The sequence below is a fragment of the Hyla sarda genome, unplaced genomic scaffold, assembly GCF_029499605.1.
Source record: "Hyla sarda isolate aHylSar1 unplaced genomic scaffold, aHylSar1.hap1 scaffold_2099, whole genome shotgun sequence".
Classification (NCBI taxonomy): Eukaryota; Metazoa; Chordata; class Amphibia; order Anura; family Hylidae; genus Hyla; species Hyla sarda.
Genome location: NW_026608763.1, coordinates 35,839 through 54,012, shown reverse-complemented (window position 1 = coordinate 54,012; position 18,174 = coordinate 35,839). Strand labels below are relative to the sequence as shown.

The 18,174-nt window shown below is 46.7% G+C and overlaps 8 non-coding genes and 1 pseudogene across 8 annotated transcripts; all 9 read right to left on the bottom strand.

The window, feature by feature from the left end:
- Positions 1-491: 491 nt before the first annotated feature.
- Positions 492-682, bottom strand: LOC130319089 (U2 spliceosomal RNA). Its single transcript, XR_008865490.1, has one exon. It is a non-coding gene; the product is annotated as a U2 spliceosomal RNA (small nuclear RNA).
- A 2,084-nt stretch (positions 683-2,766) lies between these two features.
- Positions 2,767-2,957, bottom strand: LOC130319088 (U2 spliceosomal RNA). Its single transcript, XR_008865489.1, has one exon. It is a non-coding gene; the product is annotated as a U2 spliceosomal RNA (small nuclear RNA).
- Positions 2,958-5,046: 2,089 nt separating this feature from the next.
- Positions 5,047-5,237, bottom strand: LOC130319091 (U2 spliceosomal RNA). Its single transcript, XR_008865492.1, has one exon. It is a non-coding gene; the product is annotated as a U2 spliceosomal RNA (small nuclear RNA).
- Positions 5,238-7,322: 2,085 nt separating this feature from the next.
- On the bottom strand, positions 7,323-7,513 carry LOC130319090 (U2 spliceosomal RNA). The gene has a single exon (XR_008865491.1). It is a non-coding gene; the product is annotated as a U2 spliceosomal RNA (small nuclear RNA).
- Positions 7,514-9,601: 2,088 nt separating this feature from the next.
- LOC130319087 (U2 spliceosomal RNA) lies at positions 9,602-9,792 on the bottom strand. Its single transcript, XR_008865488.1, has one exon. It is a non-coding gene; the product is annotated as a U2 spliceosomal RNA (small nuclear RNA).
- Positions 9,793-11,861: 2,069 nt separating this feature from the next.
- On the bottom strand, positions 11,862-12,044 carry LOC130319092 (U2 spliceosomal RNA). The gene has a single exon (XR_008865493.1). It is a non-coding gene; the product is annotated as a U2 spliceosomal RNA (small nuclear RNA).
- An 824-nt stretch (positions 12,045-12,868) lies between these two features.
- On the bottom strand, positions 12,869-12,976 carry LOC130319093 (U2 spliceosomal RNA; annotated as a pseudogene).
- A 2,097-nt stretch (positions 12,977-15,073) lies between these two features.
- LOC130319085 (U2 spliceosomal RNA) lies at positions 15,074-15,264 on the bottom strand. Its single transcript, XR_008865487.1, has one exon. It is a non-coding gene; the product is annotated as a U2 spliceosomal RNA (small nuclear RNA).
- Positions 15,265-17,366: 2,102 nt separating this feature from the next.
- Positions 17,367-17,557, bottom strand: LOC130319084 (U2 spliceosomal RNA). The gene has a single exon (XR_008865486.1). It is a non-coding gene; the product is annotated as a U2 spliceosomal RNA (small nuclear RNA).
- Between the last annotated feature and the right edge of the window lie 617 nt (positions 17,558-18,174).

The window sequence follows — 18,174 nt, the reverse complement described above, 5'->3', positions numbered from 1 at the left end:
CACCTGTGTGAACAGCCAGGAGACCCCCCCCCCCCCCATGTTATGTTACATAGTTACATAGTTAGTACGGTCGAAAAAAGACATATGTCCATCAAGTTCAACCAGGGAATTAAGGGGTAGGGGTGTGGCGCGATATTGGGGAAGGGATGAGATTTTATATTTCTTCATAAGCATTAATCTTATTTTGTCAATTAGGAACATTCAGCACCCACCCGCTATCAAGGCAGCTGCCTATCATGTCATGCCCTACCTGCACAGGTGTGCTGGCTACTCAAATGATCCAATTAAGGAGGCCATTTAGTCAGCAGCAGCAGAAGTCCTGTGCCTGGACGCTCCAACAGCGGCCAGACACAAGCAGAAGCAGCAGAAGCAGCAGCACCACCTTTTGTTTTTTGGCTGCAGCAGCAGCAAGGCCCACAGGGCTGGCTAGCTGGCTAGCCAGCAAGCAGGTAGCAATGAAAGTAGGAATCTTTCTTTTTAACCCTGTAAGGGGGTGGTGCACTGTACCCGAAGATACTGCCATATCGGGTCAATGCATAGGGCGACGGAAGCAAGCTTCGAAATCGGCCCCCGTTCTCAAAAATCCATTTAATATATGGTCCCCAGATAGGGGACGTATCAGATATTAAACTGATAAGAACAGATACTACACTTGATCTTAGCCAAAAGGCCGAGAAGCGATAACCGTGAAAGGGGCGGGCCCAACAAGGTCCCCTTCATGGGCACTATCACTGCTTGCTGTCAGGGAGGCTGCCAGACAATTTTCCATGCACACTCTGGGCTGGGGGGCAGTCAACCACCAGTACACACAGCAGAACCTAAACCCATACCATTATTGCTAAGCAGCAAGACAGGGGCCCATTGCACTCCCACGGGGCCTTTTTAAATGCAATCCATAACCCGGATTTGCCAGGAACCCTTCTTACTCCTCCTACTTGCATGTGACACTGGGCTTAGGATCTGCATAGGAAACACACACACAAGCACACACCTACCTTTGTTGCCTGCAGATGCCTCCTTGGCTGTCCCCAAACGGTATCAAACCAACACCCACGGGAAGCTGTAAGCATAGAGGACATGCCTGCACCCCATTGGACTTACCTGTGTGGGTTAAATCCGGGTTATTTGACAACCTATGGCGGTGATGGTTCTGCTCAGGCAGAGCAGTGCTGATGCTCCTCATAAAGCTGTCGCTGCTGTGAAGGTTCTAGGTGACATCACAAATCCCTATGGTTACATACACAACAAAGCTGGGTTGTTGTTGTTTACACTCTGCAAGGCCTGTGGAAGTGAGTGACATCATAGCACTGTAGTTCTGAGGGTTCTAGATGGATGCAACAATCTCCTGTTGCTTCTATGAAGGCCATAATAGACGACATCACCAAACAGCTCCATAGTCACATACACAGCAAAGGAGAGATGTTGTTTACACCTAGTGATGTCAGTGGTATTGAGTGACATCACAGCACAGTGCTAAGGCTCCTGGGCCTGGACACAGCAGCGGCTGCAATATCTCAACGGAGAATACGTTTATATATATGTGTGTGTGTGCGCGTATATATATATATATATATATATATATATATATATATATATATATATTTCTCCGCCGAAATCACTTTTAAACCCATTTCCACCTTTTTTTCCCTTCTCTTCCTCTTACTTTTTTTTCACGTTTTTTTACGTTTTTCTCCTTTTCGCCTCTTTTCTGGGCGTATTATTCTTCTTTTTCTTCTTTTTTTTCGTCTAATGCATACCCCATCAGTGCAGCAATGCTTATTCAATACCGCCAGCAGATGGAGACACTGGGGGATAATTTTCTAAGGATTTATACTGATTTTTCCTGTCTGAATTTGTCGCACAGAAAGTTGCAGGCCAAATATGTGTGACATTTCTGCGACTTTAGCTTCTAGAGCATTTTTACAACATTATACATAGGTGCTGAATACATAAAAAGCGACTGTTCAGCGACAGACAAGTCGCATCGGCTGAAAGTAGGCCAGAATGTCAGTCCATGTTGGAGCAGGTTTAGATACAGTCTAAAGTATAGATCTCAAAGTCTGTGCACAGAATTTAGCAAGGGCCTCGCACCTTCTGATGCATCAGGTAGGTGCACAATAGCATAGCCTAACCCTCTGTACTTTGGTCTATATTGATGCGGGACATAGACAGCCAGCTGATGACCAATCCATTAGTGCAATGGATGGCTGGAAGCATTTGTCTTTGCCTTTGCAATACCACAGAAGCAATGCATGGTCAATGTACAGCAATGACACACCTGTGTGAACAGCCAGGAGACCCCCCCCCCCCCCATGTTATGTTACATAGTTACATAGTTAGTACGGTCGAAAAAAGACATATGTCCATCAAGTTCAACCAGGGAATTAAGGGGTAGGGGTGTGGCGCGATATTGGGGAAGGGATGAGATTTTATATTTCTTCATAAGCATTAATCTTATTTTGTCAATTAGGAACATTCAGCACCCACCCGCTATCAAGGCAGCTGCCTATCATGTCATGCCCTACCTGCACAGGTGTGCTGGCTACTCAAATGATCCAATTAAGGAGGCCATTTAGTCAGCAGCAGCAGAAGTCCTGTGCCTGGACGCTCCAACAGCGGCCAGACACAAGCAGAAGCAGCAGAAGCAGCAGCACCACCTTTTGTTTTTTGGCTGCAGCAGCAGCAAGGCCCACAGGGCTGGCTAGCTGGCTAGCCAGCAAGCAGGTAGCAATGAAAGTAGGAATCTTTCTTTTTAACCCTGTAAGGGGGTGGTGCACTGTACCCGAAGATACTGCCATATCGGGTCAATGCATAGGGCGACGGAAGCAAGCTTCGAAATCGGCCCCCGTTCTCAAAAATCCATTTAATATATGGTCCCCAGATAGGGGACGTATCAGATATTAAACTGATAAGAACAGATACTACACTTGATCTTAGCCAAAAGGCCGAGAAGCGATAACCGTGAAAGGGGCGGGCCCAACAAGGTCCCCTTCATGGGCACTATCACTGCTTGCTGTCAGGGAGGCTGCCAGACAATTTTCCATGCACACTCTGGGCTGGGGGGCAGTCAACCACCAGTACACACAGCAGAACCTAAACCCATACCATTATTGCTAAGCAGCAAGACAGGGGCCCATTGCACTCCCACGGGGCCTTTTTAAATGCAATCCATAACCCGGATTTGCCAGGAACCCTTCTTACTCCTCCTACTTGCATGTGACACTGGGCTTAGGATCTGCATAGGAAACACACACACAAGCACACACCTACCTTTGTTGCCTGCAGATGCCTCCTTGGCTGTCCCCAAACGGTATCAAACCAACACCCACGGGAAGCTGTAAGCATAGAGGACATGCCTGCACCCCATTGGACTTACCTGTGTGGGTTAAATCCGGGTTATTTGACAACCTATGGCGGTGATGGTTCTGCTCAGGCAGAGCAGTGCTGATGCTCCTCATAAAGCTGTCGCTGCTGTGAAGGTTCTAGGTGACATCACAAATCCCTATGGTTACATACACAACAAAGCTGGGTTGTTGTTGTTTACACTCTGCAAGGCCTGTGGAAGTGAGTGACATCATAGCACTGTAGTTCTGAGGGTTCTAGATGGATGCAACAATCTCCTGTTGCTTCTATGAAGGCCATAATAGACGACATCACCAAACAGCTCCATAGTCACATACACAGCAAAGGAGAGATGTTGTTTACACCTAGTGATGTCAGTGGTATTGAGTGACATCACAGCACAGTGCTAAGGCTCCTGGGCCTGGACACAGCAGCGGCTGCAATATCTCAACGGAGAATACGTTTATATATATGTGTGTGTGTGCGCGTATATATATATATATATATATATATATATATATATATATATATATATATTCTCCGCCGAAATCACTTTTAAACCCATTTCCACCTTTTTTTCCCTTCTCTTCCTCTTACTTTTTTTTCACGTTTTTTTACGTTTTTCTCCTTTTCGCCTCTTTTCTGGGCGTATTATTCTTCTTTTTCTTCTTTTTTTTCGTCTAATGCATACCCCATCAGTGCAGCAATGCTTATTCAATACCGCCAGCAGATGGAGACACTGGGGGATAATTTTCTAAGGATTTATACTGATTTTTCCTGTCTGAATTTGTCGCACAGAAAGTTGCAGGCCAAATATGTGTGACATTTCTGCGACTTTAGCTTCTAGAGCATTTTTACAACATTATACATAGGTGCTGAATACATAAAAAGCGACTGTTCAGCGACAGACAAGTCGCATCGGCTGAAAGTAGGCCAGAATGTCAGTCCATGTTGGAGCAGGTTTAGATACAGTCTAAAGTATAGATCTCAAAGTCTGTGCACAGAATTTAGCAAGGGCCTCGCACCTTCTGATGCATCAGGTAGGTGCACAATAGCATAGCCTAACCCTCTGTACTTTGGTCTATATTGATGCGGGACATAGACAGCCAGCTGATGACCAATCCATTAGTGCAATGGATGGCTGGAAGCATTTGTCTTTGCCTTTGCAATACCACAGAAGCAATGCATGGTCAATGTACAGCAATGACACACCTGTGTGAACAGCCAGGAGACCCCCCCCCCCCCCCCCCATGTTATGTTACATAGTTACATAGTTAGTACGGTCGAAAAAAGACATATGTCCATCAAGTTCAACCAGGGAATTAAGGGGTAGGGGTGTGGCGCGATATTGGGGAAGGGATGAGATTTTATATTTCTTCATAAGCATTAATCTTATTTTGTCAATTAGGAACATTCAGCACCCACCCGCTATCAAGGCAGCTGCCTATCATGTCATGCCCTACCTGCACAGGTGTGCTGGCTACTCAAATGATCCAATTAAGGAGGCCATTTAGTCAGCAGCAGCAGAAGTCCTGTGCCTGGACGCTCCAACAGCGGCCAGACACAAGCAGAAGCAGCAGAAGCAGCAGCACCACCTTTTGTTTTTTGGCTGCAGCAGCAGCAAGGCCCACAGGGCTGGCTAGCTGGCTAGCCAGCAAGCAGGTAGCAATGAAAGTAGGAATCTTTCTTTTTAACCCTGTAAGGGGGTGGTGCACTGTACCCGAAGATACTGCCATATCGGGTCAATGCATAGGGCGACGGAAGCAAGCTTCGAAATCGGCCCCCGTTCTCAAAAATCCATTTAATATATGGTCCCCAGATAGGGGACGTATCAGATATTAAACTGATAAGAACAGATACTACACTTGATCTTAGTCAAAAGGCCGAGAAGCGATAACCGTGAAAGGGGCGGGCCCAACAAGGTCCCCTTCATGGGCACTATCACTGCTTGCTGTCAGGGAGGCTGCCAGACAATTTTCCATGCACACTCTGGGCTGGGGGGCAGTCAACCACCAGTACACACAGCAGAACCTAAACCCATACCATTATTGCTAAGCAGCAAGACAGGGGCCCATTGCACTCCCACGGGGCCTTTTTAAATGCAATCCATAACCCGGATTTGCCAGGAACCCTTCTTACTCCTCCTACTTGCATGTGACACTGGGCTTAGGATCTGCATAGGAAACACACACACAAGCACACACCTACCTTTGTTGCCTGCAGATGCCTCCTTGGCTGTCCCCAAACGGTATCAAACCAACACCCACGGGAAGCTGTAAGCATAGAGGACATGCCTGCACCCCATTGGACTTACCTGTGTGGGTTAAATCCGGGTTATTTGACAACCTATGGCGGTGATGGTTCTGCTCAGGCAGAGCAGTGCTGATGCTCCTCATAAAGCTGTCGCTGCTGTGAAGGTTCTAGGTGACATCACAAATCCCTATGGTTACATACACAACAAAGCTGGGTTGTTGTTGTTTACACTCTGCAAGGCCTGTGGAAGTGAGTGACATCATAGCACTGTAGTTCTGAGGGTTCTAGATGGATGCAACAATCTCCTGTTGCTTCTATGAAGGCCATAATAGACGACATCACCAAACAGCTCCATAGTCACATACACAGCAAAGGAGAGATGTTGTTTACACCTAGTGATGTCAGTGGTATTGAGTGACATCACAGCACAGTGCTAAGGCTCCTGGGCCTGGACACAGCAGCGGCTGCAATATCTCAACGGAGAATACGTTTATATATATGTGTGTGTGTGCGCGTATATATATATATATATATATATATATATATATATATATATATATATTTCTCCGCCGAAATCACTTTTAAACCCATTTCCACCTTTTTTTCCCTTCTCTTCCTCTTACTTTTTTTTCACGTTTTTTTACGTTTTTCTCCTTTTCGCCTCTTTTCTGGGCGTATTATTCTTCTTTTTCTTCTTTTTTTTCGTCTAATGCATACCCCATCAGTGCAGCAATGCTTATTCAATACCGCCAGCAGATGGAGACACTGGGGGATAATTTTCTAAGGATTTATACTGATTTTTCCTGTCTGAATTTGTCGCACAGAAAGTTGCAGGCCAAATATGTGTGACATTTCTGCGACTTTAGCTTCTAGAGCATTTTTGCAACATTATACATAGGTGCTGAATACATAAAAAGCGACTGTTCAGCGACAGACAAGTCGCATCGGCTGAAAGTAGGCCAGAATGTCAGTCCATGTTGGAGCAGGTTTAGATACAGTCTAAAGTATAGATCTCAAAGTCTGTGCACAGAATTTAGCAAGGGCCTCGCACCTTCTGATGCATCAGGTAGGTGCACAATAGCATAGCCTAACCCTCTGTACTTTGGTCTATATTGATGCGGGACATAGACAGCCAGCTGATGACCAATCCATTAGTGCAATGGATGGCTGGAAGCATTTGTCTTTGCCTTTGCAATACCACAGAAGCAATGCATGGTCAATGTACAGCAATGACACACCTGTGTGAACAGCCAGGAGACCCCCCCCCCCCCCCATGTTATGTTACATAGTTACATAGTTAGTACGGTCGAAAAAAGACATATGTCCATCAAGTTCAACCAGGGAATTAAGGGGTAGGGGTGTGGCGCGATATTGGGGAAGGGATGAGATTTTATATTTCTTCATAAGCATTAATCTTATTTTGTCAATTAGGAACATTCAGCACCCACCCGCTATCAAGGCAGCTGCCTATCATGTCATGCCCTACCTGCACAGGTGTGCTGGCTACTCAAATGATCCAATTAAGGAGGCCATTTAGTCAGCAGCAGCAGAAGTCCTGTGCCTGGACGCTCCAACAGCGGCCAGACACAAGCAGAAGCAGCAGAAGCAGCAGCACCACCTTTTGTTTTTTGGCTGCAGCAGCAGCAAGGCCCACAGGGCTGGCTAGCTGGCTAGCCAGCAAGCAGGTAGCAATGAAAGTAGGAATCTTTCTTTTTAACCCTGTAAGGGGGTGGTGCACTGTACCCGAAGATACTGCCATATCGGGTCAATGCATAGGGCGACGGAAGCAAGCTTCGAAATCGGCCCCCGTTCTCAAAAATCCATTTAATATATGGTCCCCAGATAGGGGACGTATCAGATATTAAACTGATAAGAACAGATACTACACTTGATCTTAGCCAAAAGGCCGAGAAGCAATAACCGTGAAAGGGGCGGGCCCAACAAGGTCCCCTTCATGGGCACTATCACTGCTTGCTCTCAGGGAGGCTGCCAGACAATTTTCCATGCACACTCTGGGCTGGGGGGCAGTCAACCACCAGTACACACAGCAGAACCTAAACCCATACCATTATTGCTAAGCAGCAAGACAGGGGCCCATTGCACTCCCACGGGGCCTTTTTAAATGCAATCCATAACCCGGATTTGCCAGGAACCCTTCTTACTCCTCCTACTTGCATGTGACACTGGGCTTAGGATCTGCATAGGAAACACACACACAAGCACACACCTACCTTTGTTGCCTGCAGATGCCTCCTTGGCTGTCCCCAAACGGTATCAAACCAACACCCACGGGAAGCTGTAAGCATAGAGGACATGCCTGCACCCCATTGGACTTACCTGTGTGGGTTAAATCCGGGTTATTTGACAACCTATGGCGGTGATGGTTCTGCTCAGGCAGAGCAGTGCTGATGCTCCTCATAAAGCTGTCGCTGCTGTGAAGGTTCTAGGTGACATCACAAATCCCTATGGTTACATACACAACAAAGCTGGGTTGTTGTTGTTTACACTCTGCAAGGCCTGTGGAAGTGAGTGACATCATAGCACTGTAGTTCTGAGGGTTCTAGATGGATGCAACAATCTCCTGTTGCTTCTATGAAGGCCATAATAGACGACATCACCAAACAGCTCCATAGTCACATACACAGCAAAGGAGAGATGTTGTTTACACCTAGTGATGTCAGTGGTATTGAGTGACATCACAGCACAGTGCTAAGGCTCCTGGGCCTGGACACAGCAGCGGCTGCAATATCTCAACGGAGAATACGTTTATATATATGTGTGTGTGTGCGCGTATATATATATATATATATATATATATATATATATATATATATATATTTCTCCGCCGAAATCACTTTTAAACCCATTTCCACCTTTTTTTCCCTTCTCTTCCTCTTACTTTTTTTTCAAGTTTTTTTACGTTTTTCTCCTTTTCGCCTCTTTTCTGGGCGTATTATTCTTCTTTTTCTTCTTTTTTTTCGTCTAATGCATACCCCATCAGTGCAGCAATGCTTATTCAATACCGCCAGCAGATGGAGACACTGGGGGATAATTTTCTAAGGATTTATACTGATTTTTCCTGTCTGAATTTGTCGCACAGAAAGTTGCAGGCCAAATATGTGTGACATTTCTGCGACTTTAGCTTCTAGAGCATTTTTACAACATTATACATAGGTGCTGAATACATAAAAAGCGACTGTTCAGCGACAGACAAGTCGCATCGGCTGAAAGTAGGCCAGAATGTCAGTCCATGTTGGAGCAGGTTTAGATACAGTCTAAAGTATAGATCTCAAAGTCTGTGCACAGAATTTAGCAAGGGCCTCGCACCTTCTGATGCATCAGGTAGGTGCACAATAGCATAGCCTAACCCTCTGTACTTTGGTCTATATTGATGCGGGACATAGACAGCCAGCTGATGACCAATCCATTAGTGCAATGGATGGCTGGAAGCATTTGTCTTTGCCTTTGCAATACCACAGAAGCAATGCATGGTCAATGTACAGCAATGACACACCTGTGTGAACAGCCAGGAGACCCCCCCCCCCCCCCCCCATGTTATGTTACATAGTTACATAGTTAGTACGGTCGAAAAAAGACATATGTCCATCAAGTTCAACCAGGGAATTAAGGGGTAGGGGTGTGGCGCGATATTGGGGAAGGGATGAGATTTTATATTTCTTCATAAGCATTAATCTTATTTTGTCAATTAGGAACATTCAGCACCCACCCGCTATCAAGGCAGCTGCCTATCATGTCATGCCCTACCTGCACAGGTGTGCTGGCTACTCAAATGATCCAATTAAGGAGGCCATTTAGTCAGCAGCAGCAGAAGTCCTGTGCCTGGACGCTCCAACAGCGGCCAGACACAAGCAGAAGAAGCAGAAGCAGCAGCACCACCTTTTGTTTTTTGGCTGCAGCAGCAGCAAGGCCCACAGGGCTGGCTAGCTGGCTAGCCAGCAAGCAGGTAGCAATGAAAGTAGGAATCTTTCTTTTTAACCCTGTAAGGGGGTGGTGCACTGTACCCGAAGATACTGCCATATCGGGTCAATGCATAGGGCGACGGAAGCAAGCTTCGAAATCGGCCCCCGTTCTCAAAAATCCATTTAATATATGGTCCCCAGATAGGGGACGTATCAGATATTAAACTGATAAGAACAGATACTACACTTGATCTTAGCCAAAAGGCCGAGAAGCGATAACCGTGAAAGGGGCGGGCCCAACAAGGTCCCCTTCATGGGCACTATCACTGCTTGCTGTCAGGGAGGCTGCCAGACAATTTTCCATGCACACTCTGGGCTGGGGGGCAGTCAACCACCAGTACACACAGCAGAACCTAAACCCATACCATTATTGCTAAGCAGCAAGACAGGGGCCCATTGCACTCCCACGGGGCCTTTTTAAATGCAATCCATAACCCGGATTTGCCAGGAACCCTTCTTACTCCTCCTACTTGCATGTGACACTGGGCTTAGGATCTGCATAGGAAACACACACACAAGCACACACCTACCTTTGTTGCCTGCAGATGCCTCCTTGGCTGTCCCCAAACGGTATCAAACCAACACCCACGGGAAGCTGTAAGCATAGAGGACATGCCTGCACCCCATTGGACTTACCTGTGTGGGTTAAATCCGGGTTATTTGACAACCTATGGCGGTGATGGTTCTGCTCAGGCAGAGCAGTGCTGATGCTCCTCATAAAGCTGTCGCTGCTGTGAAGGTTCTAGGTGACATCACAAATCCCTATGGTTACATACACAACAAAGCTGGGTTGTTGTTGTTTACACTCTGCAAGGCCTGTGGAAGTGAGTGACATCATAGCACTGTAGTTCTGAGGGTTCTAGATGGATGCAACAATCTCCTGTTGCTTCTATGAAGGCCATAATAGACGACATCACCAAACAGCTCCATAGTCACATACACAGCAAAGGAGAGATGTTGTTTACACCTAGTGATGTCAGTGGTATTGAGTGACATCACAGCACAGTGCTAAGGCTCCTGGGCCTGGACACAGCAGCGGCTGCAATATCTCAACGGAGAATACGTTTATATATATGTGTGTGTGTGCGCGTATATATATATATATATATATATATATTTCTCCGCCGAAATCACTTTTAAACCCATTTCCACCTTTTTTTCCCTTCTCTTCCTCTTACTTTTTTTTCACGTTTTTTTACGTTTTTCTCCTTTTCGCCTCTTTTCTGGGCGTATTATTCTTCTTTTTCTTCTTTTTTTTCGTCTAATGCATACCCCATCAGTGCAGCAATGCTTATTCAATACCGCCAGCAGATGGAGACACTGGGGGATAATTTTCTAAGGATTTATACTGATTTTTCCTGTCTGAATTTGTCGCACAGAAAGTTGCAGGCCAAATATGTGTGACATTTCTGCGACTTTAGCTTCTAGAGCATTTTTACAACATTATACATAGGTGCTGAATACATAAAAAGCGACTGTTCAGCGACAGACAAGTCGCATCGGCTGAAAGTAGGCCAGAATGTCAGTCCATGTTGGAGCAGGTTTAGATACAGTCTAAAGTATAGATCTCAAAGTCTGTGCACAGAATTTAGCAAGGGCCTCGCACCTTCTGATGCATCAGGTAGGTGCACAATAGCATAGCCTAACCCTCTGTACTTTGGTCTATATTGATGCGGGACATAGACAGCCAGCTGATGACCAATCCATTAGTGCAATGGATGGCTGGAAGCATTTGTCTTTGCCTTTGCAATACCACAGAAGCAATGCATGGTCAATGTACAGCAATGACACACCTGTGTGAACAGCCAGGAGACACCCCCCCCCCCCCCCCCATGTTATGTTACATAGTTACATAGTTAGTACGGTCGAAAAAAGACATATGTCCATCAAGTTCAACCAGGGAATTAAGGGGTAGGGGTGTGGCGCGATATTGGGGAAGGGATGAGATTTTATATTTCTTCATAAGCATTAATCTTATTTTGTCAATTAGGAACATTCAGCACCCACCCGCTATCAAGGCAGCTGCCTATCATGTCATGCCCTACCTGCACAGGTGTGCTGGCTACTCAAATGATCCAATTAAGGAGGCCATTTAGTCAGCAGCAGCAGAAGTCCTGTGCCTGGACGCTCCAACAGCGGCCAGACACAAGCAGAAGCAGCAGAAGCAGCAGCACCACCTTTTGTTTTTTGGCTGCAGCAGCAGCAAGGCCCACAGGGCTGGCTAGCTGGCTAGCCAGCAAGCAGGTAGCAATGAAAGTAGGAATCTTTCTTTTTAACCCTGTAAGGGGGTGGTGCACTGTACCCGAAGATACTGCCATATCGGGTCAATGCATAGGGCGACGGAAGCAAGCTTCGAAATCGGCCCCCGTTCTCAAAAATCCATTTAATATATGGTCCCCAGATAGGGGACGTATCAGATATTAAACTGATAAGAACAGATTTTTTTTTTTTTTTTTATCTAAAGCCGAGGAACGTGCTTTCGATTCACCCAAAGTGCAAGAAAAAGTGCAAACGTGTTACACTAAAAAAACGTGCACAAAGGATGCGGTCTATCGCAAGCCCTTCTCCGATAGGAGAGAGGCCCCCCAACAAACCTTACCCTTCGCCTCCGGACCAAAAGGTACCTGCGAGGTTCCAGGTTCGATGTCCCTTTTCGCCGAAGCTACTAGGGGACCACAAATGCTCCCGGCATCCCCCTTGGCGTTAGCCAAGGTATCTGCCCGCAGAGCCGATTACGGTAGGTACCCTGCCAAAGCAGGAGTACCCGGGGTGTTTGCAGGGAGGTGCGGAACCTAATGGCCACACACACCTCCCCTAGACCGCCAGGAGGGACACCCAGAAGGGCTACCGCATCCTGACCAATCCTGTGAACACACAACACGCAAAAAGTGACACAGTGAGACAAAAAAGAAATAAATAAGTGAATGTGTGCAGATATACTGCCCGGACATCCGGCCGGATCTATAAAAATTTCTCTGATCCTAGCCAGAAGGCCGGGAATCAAGAGGTGAGTGCCACAAGGTGAAGAGATTATGGTGCCCGTGCTTCAACTCAGTGAGCCTATCCTCCCAGTGAGTTTCGGCACCTCGGGGTCACCACTCCCCGAGGCACAAAAGTACCTCGGCTCTAGACCCTCTCAGCCTCATGGCGAGACCCGGAGGGAACAGGTCACATCGGGGCAGCCGTCGAGCTGATTCCTCAGAACCAGCCCCGGAAAGCCCTGGTACACCTGCATCCTCCATGCAGCACCCATCCCCACCAGCCCCATACCGGCGTTACTGTCCACCGGCATGAAAAACTGATAAGAACAGATACTACACTTGATCTTAGCCAAAAGGCCGAGTAGTAACTGATAAGAACAGATACTACACTTGATCTTAGCCAAAAGGCCGAGAAGCGATAACCGTGAAAGGGGCGGGCCCAACAAGGTCCCATTCATGGGCACTATCACTGCTTGCTGTCAGGGAGGCTGCCAGACAATTTTCCATGCACACTCTGGGCTGGGGGGCAGTCAACCACCAGTACACACAGCAGAACCTAAACCCATGCCATTATTGCTAAGCAGCAAGACAGGGGCCCATTGCACTCCCACGGGGCCTTTTTAAATGCAATCCATAACCCGGATTTGCCAGGAACCCTTCTTACTCCTCCTACTTGCATGTGACACTGGGCTTAGGATCTGCATAGGAAACACACACACAAGCACACACCTACCTTTGTTGCCTGCAGATGCCTCCTTGGCTGTCCCCAAACGGTATCAAACCAACACCCACGGGAAGCTGTAAGCATAGAGGACATGCCTGCACCCCATTGGACTTACCTGTGTGGGTTAAATCCGGGTTATTTGACAACCTATGGCGGTGATGGTTCTGCTCAGGCAGAGCAGTGCTGATGCTCCTCATAAAGCTGTCGCTGCTGTGAAGGTTCTAGGTGACATCACAAATCCCTATGGTTACATACACAACAAAGCTGGGTTGTTGTTGTTTACACTCTGCAAGGCCTGTGGAAGTGAGTGACATCATAGCACTGTAGTTCTGAGGGTTCTAGATGGATGCAACAATCTCCTGTTGCTTCTATGAAGGCCATAATAGACGACATCACCAAACAGCTCCATAGTCACATACACAGCAAAGGAGAGATGTTGTTTACACCTAGTGATGTCAGTGGTATTGAGTGACATCACAGCACAGTGCTAAGGCTCCTGGGCCTGGACACAGCAGCGGCTGCAATATCTCAACGGAGAATACGTTTATATATATGTGTGTGTGTGCGCGTATATATATATATATATATATATATATATATATATATATATATATATTTCTCCGCCAAAATCACTTTTAAACCCATTTCCACCTTTTTTTCCCTTCTCTTCCTCTTACTTTTTTTTCACGTTTTTTTTACGTTTTTCTCCTTTTCGCCTCTTTTCTGGGCGTATTATTCTTCTTTTTCTTCTTTTTTTTCGTCTAATGCATACCCCATCAGTGCAGCAATGCTTATTCAATACCGCCAGCAGATGGAGACACTGGGGGATAATTTTCTAAGGATTTATACTGATTTTTCCTGTCTGAATTTGTCGCACAGAAAGTTGCAGGCCAAATATGTGTGACATTTCTGCGACTTTAGCTTCTAGAGCATTTTTACAACATTATACATAGGTGCTGAATACATAAAAAGCGACTGTTCAGCGACAGACAAGTCGCATCGGCTGAAAGTAGGCCAGAATGTCAGTCCATGTTGGAGCAGGTTTAGATACAGTCTAAAGTATAGATCTCAAAGTCTGTGCACAGAATTTAGCAAGGGCCTCGCACCTTCTGATGCATCAGGTAGGTGCACAATAGCATAGCCTAACCCTCTGTACTTTGGTCTATATTGATGCGGGACATAGACAGCCAGCTGATGACCAATCCATTAGTGCAATGGATGGCTGGAAGCATTTGTCTTTGCCTTTGCAATACCACAGAAGCAATGCATGGTCAATGTACAGCAATGACACACCTGTGTGAACAGCCAGGAGACCCCCCCCCCCCCCCCCATGTTATGTTACATAGTTACATAGTTAGTACGGTCGAAAAAAGACATATGTCCATCACGTTCAACCAGGGAATTAAGGGGTAGGGGTGTGGCGCGATATTGGGGAAGGGATGAGATTTTATATTTCTTCATAAGCATTAATCTTATTTTGTCAATTAGGAACATTCAGCACCCACCCGCTATCAAGGCAGCTGCCTATCATGTCATGCCCTACCTGCACAGGTGTGCTGGCTACTCAAATGATCCAATTAAGGAGGCCATTTAGTCAGCAGCAGCAGAAGTCCTGTGCCTGGACGCTCCAACAGGGGCCAGACACAAGCAGAAGCAGAAGCAGCAGAAGCAGCAGCAGCACCACCTTTTGTTTTTTGGCTGCAGCAGCAGCAAGGCCCACAGGGCTGGCTAGCTGGCTAGCCAGCAAGCAGGTAGCAATGAAAGTAGGAATCTTTCTTTTTAACCCTGTAAGGGGGTGGTGCACTGTACCCGAAGATACTGCCATATCGGGTCAATGCATAGGGCGACGGAAGCAAGCTTCGAAATCGGCCCCCGTTCTCAAAAATCCATTTAATATATGGTCCCCAGATAGGGGACGTATCAGATATTAAACTGATAAGAACAGATACTACACTTGATCTTAGCCAAAAGGCCGAGAAGCGATAACCGTGAAAGGGGCGGGCCCAACAAGGTCCCCTTCATGGGCACTATCACTGCTTGCTGTCAGGGAGGCTGCCAGACAATTTTCCATGCACACTCTGGGCTGGGGGGCAGTCAACCACCAGTACACACAGCAGAACCTAAACCCATACCATTATTGCTAAGCAGCAAGACAGGGGCCCATTGCACTCCCACGGGGCCTTTTTAAATGCAATCCATAACCCGGATTTGCCAGGAACCCTTCTTACTCCTCCTACTTGCATGTGACACTGGGCTTAGGATCTGCATAGGAAACACACACACAAGCACACACCTACCTTTGTTGCCTGCAGATGCCTCCTTGGCTGTCCCCAAACGGTATCAAACCAACACCCACGGGAAGCTGTAAGCATAGAGGACATGCCTGCACCCCATTGGACTTAACTGTGTGGGTTAAATCCGGGTTATTTGACAACCTATGGCGGTGATGGTTCTGCTCAGGCAGAGCAGTGCTGATGCTCCTCATAAAGCTGTCGCTGCTGTGAAGGTTCTAGGTGACATCACAAATCCCTATGGTTACATACACAACAAAGCTGGGTTGTTGTTGTTTACACTCTGCAAGGCCTGTGGAAGTGAGTGACATCATAGCACTGTAGTTCTGAGGGTTCAAGATGGATGCAACAATCTCCTATTGCTTCTATGAAGGCCGTAATAGACGACATCACCAAACAGCTCCATAGTCACATACACAGCAAAGGAGAGATGTTGTTTACACCTAGTGATGTCAGTGGTATTGAGTGACATCACAGCACAGTGCTAAGGCTCCTGGGCCTGGACACAGCAGCGGCTGCAATATCTCAACGGAGAATACGTTTATATCTATGTGTGTGTGTGCGCATATATATATATATATATATATATATATATATATATATATATATATATATTTCTCCACCGAAATCACTTTTAAACCCATTTCCACCTTTTTTTCCCTTCTCTTCCTCTTACTTTTTTTTCACGTTTTTTTTACGTTTTTTCTCCTTTTCGCCTCTTTTCTGGGCGTATTATTCTTCTTTTTCTTCTTTTTTTTCGTCTAATGCATACCCCATCAGTGCAGCAATGCTTATTCAATACCGCCAGCAGATGGAGACACTGGGGGATAATTTTCTAAGGATTTATACTGATTTTTCCTGTCTGAATTTGTCGCACAGAAAGTTGCAGGCCAAATATGTGTGACATTTCTGCGACTTTAGCTAGCTTCTAGAGCATTTTTACAACATTATACATAGGTGCTGAATACATAAAAAGCGACTGTTCAGCGACAGACAAGTCGCATCGGCTGAAAGTAGGCCAGAATGTCAGTCCATGTTGGAGCAGGTTTAGATACAGTCTAAAGTATAGATCTCAAAGTCTGTGCACAGAATTTAGCAAGGGCCTCGCACCTTCTGATGCATCAGGTAGGTGCACAATAGCATAGCCTAACCCTCTGTACTTTGGTCTATATTGATGCGGGACATAGACAGCCAGCTGATGACCAATCCATTAGTGCAATGGATGGCTGGAAGCATTTGTCTTTGCCTTTGCAATACCACAGAAGCAATGCATGGTCAATGTACAGCAATGACACACCTGTGTGAACAGCCAGGAGACCCCCCCCCCCCCCCCCCCCCATGTTATGTTACATAGTTACATAGTTAGTACGGTCGAAAAAAGACATATGTCCATCACGTTCAACCAGGGAATTAAGGGGTAGGGGTGTGGCGCGATATTGGGGAAGGGATGAGATTTTATATTTCTTCATAAGCATTAATCTTATTTTGTCAATTAGGAACATTCAGCACCCACCCGCTATCAAGGCAGCTGCCTATCATGTCATGCCCTACCTGCACAGGTGTGCTGGCTACTCAAATGATCCAATTAAGGAGGCCATTTAGTCAGCAGCAGCAGAAGTCCTGTGCCTGGACGCTCCAACAGGGGCCAGACACAAGCAGAAGCAGCAGAAGCAGCAGCAGCACCACCTTTTGTTTTTTGGCTGCAGCAGCAGCAAGGCCCACAGGGCTGGCTAGCTGGCTAGCCAGCAAGCAGGTAGCAATGAAAGTAGGAATCTTTCTTTTTAACCCTGTAAGGGGGTGGTGCACTGTACCCGAAGATACTGCCATATCGGGTCAATGCATAGGGCGACGGAAGCAAGCTTCGAAATCGGCCCCCGTTCTCAAAAATCCATTTAATATATGGTCCCCAGATAGGGGACGTATCAGATATTAAACTGATAAGAACAGATACTACACTTGATCTTAGCCAAAAGGCCGAGAAGCGATAACCGTGAAAGGGGCGGGCCCAACAAGGTCCCCTTCATGGGCACTATCACTGCTTGCTGTCAGGGAGGCTGCCAGACAATTTTCCATGCACACTCTGGGCTGGGGGGTAGTCAACCACCAGTACACACAGCAGAACCTAAACCCATACCATTATTGCTAAGCAGCAAGACAGGGGCCCATTGCACTCCCACGGGGCCTTTTTAAATGCAATCCATAACCCGGATTTGCCAGGAACCCTTCTTACTCCTCCTACTTGCATGTGACACTGGGCTTAGGATCTGCATAGGAAACACACACACAAGCACACACCTACCTTTGTTGCCTGCAGATGCCTCCTTGGCTGTCCCCAAACGGTATCAAACCAACACCCACGGGAAGCTGTAAGCATAGAGGACATGCCTGCACCCCATTGGACTTACCTGTGTGGGTTAAATCCGGGTTATTTGACAACCTATGGCGGTGATGGTTCTGCTCAGGCAGAGCAGTGCTGATGCTCCTCATAAAGCTGTCGCTGCTGTGAAGGTTCTAGGTGACATCACAAATCCCTTTGGTTACATACACAACAAAGCTGGGTTGTTGTTGTTTACACTCTGCAAGGCCTGTGGAAGTGAGTGACA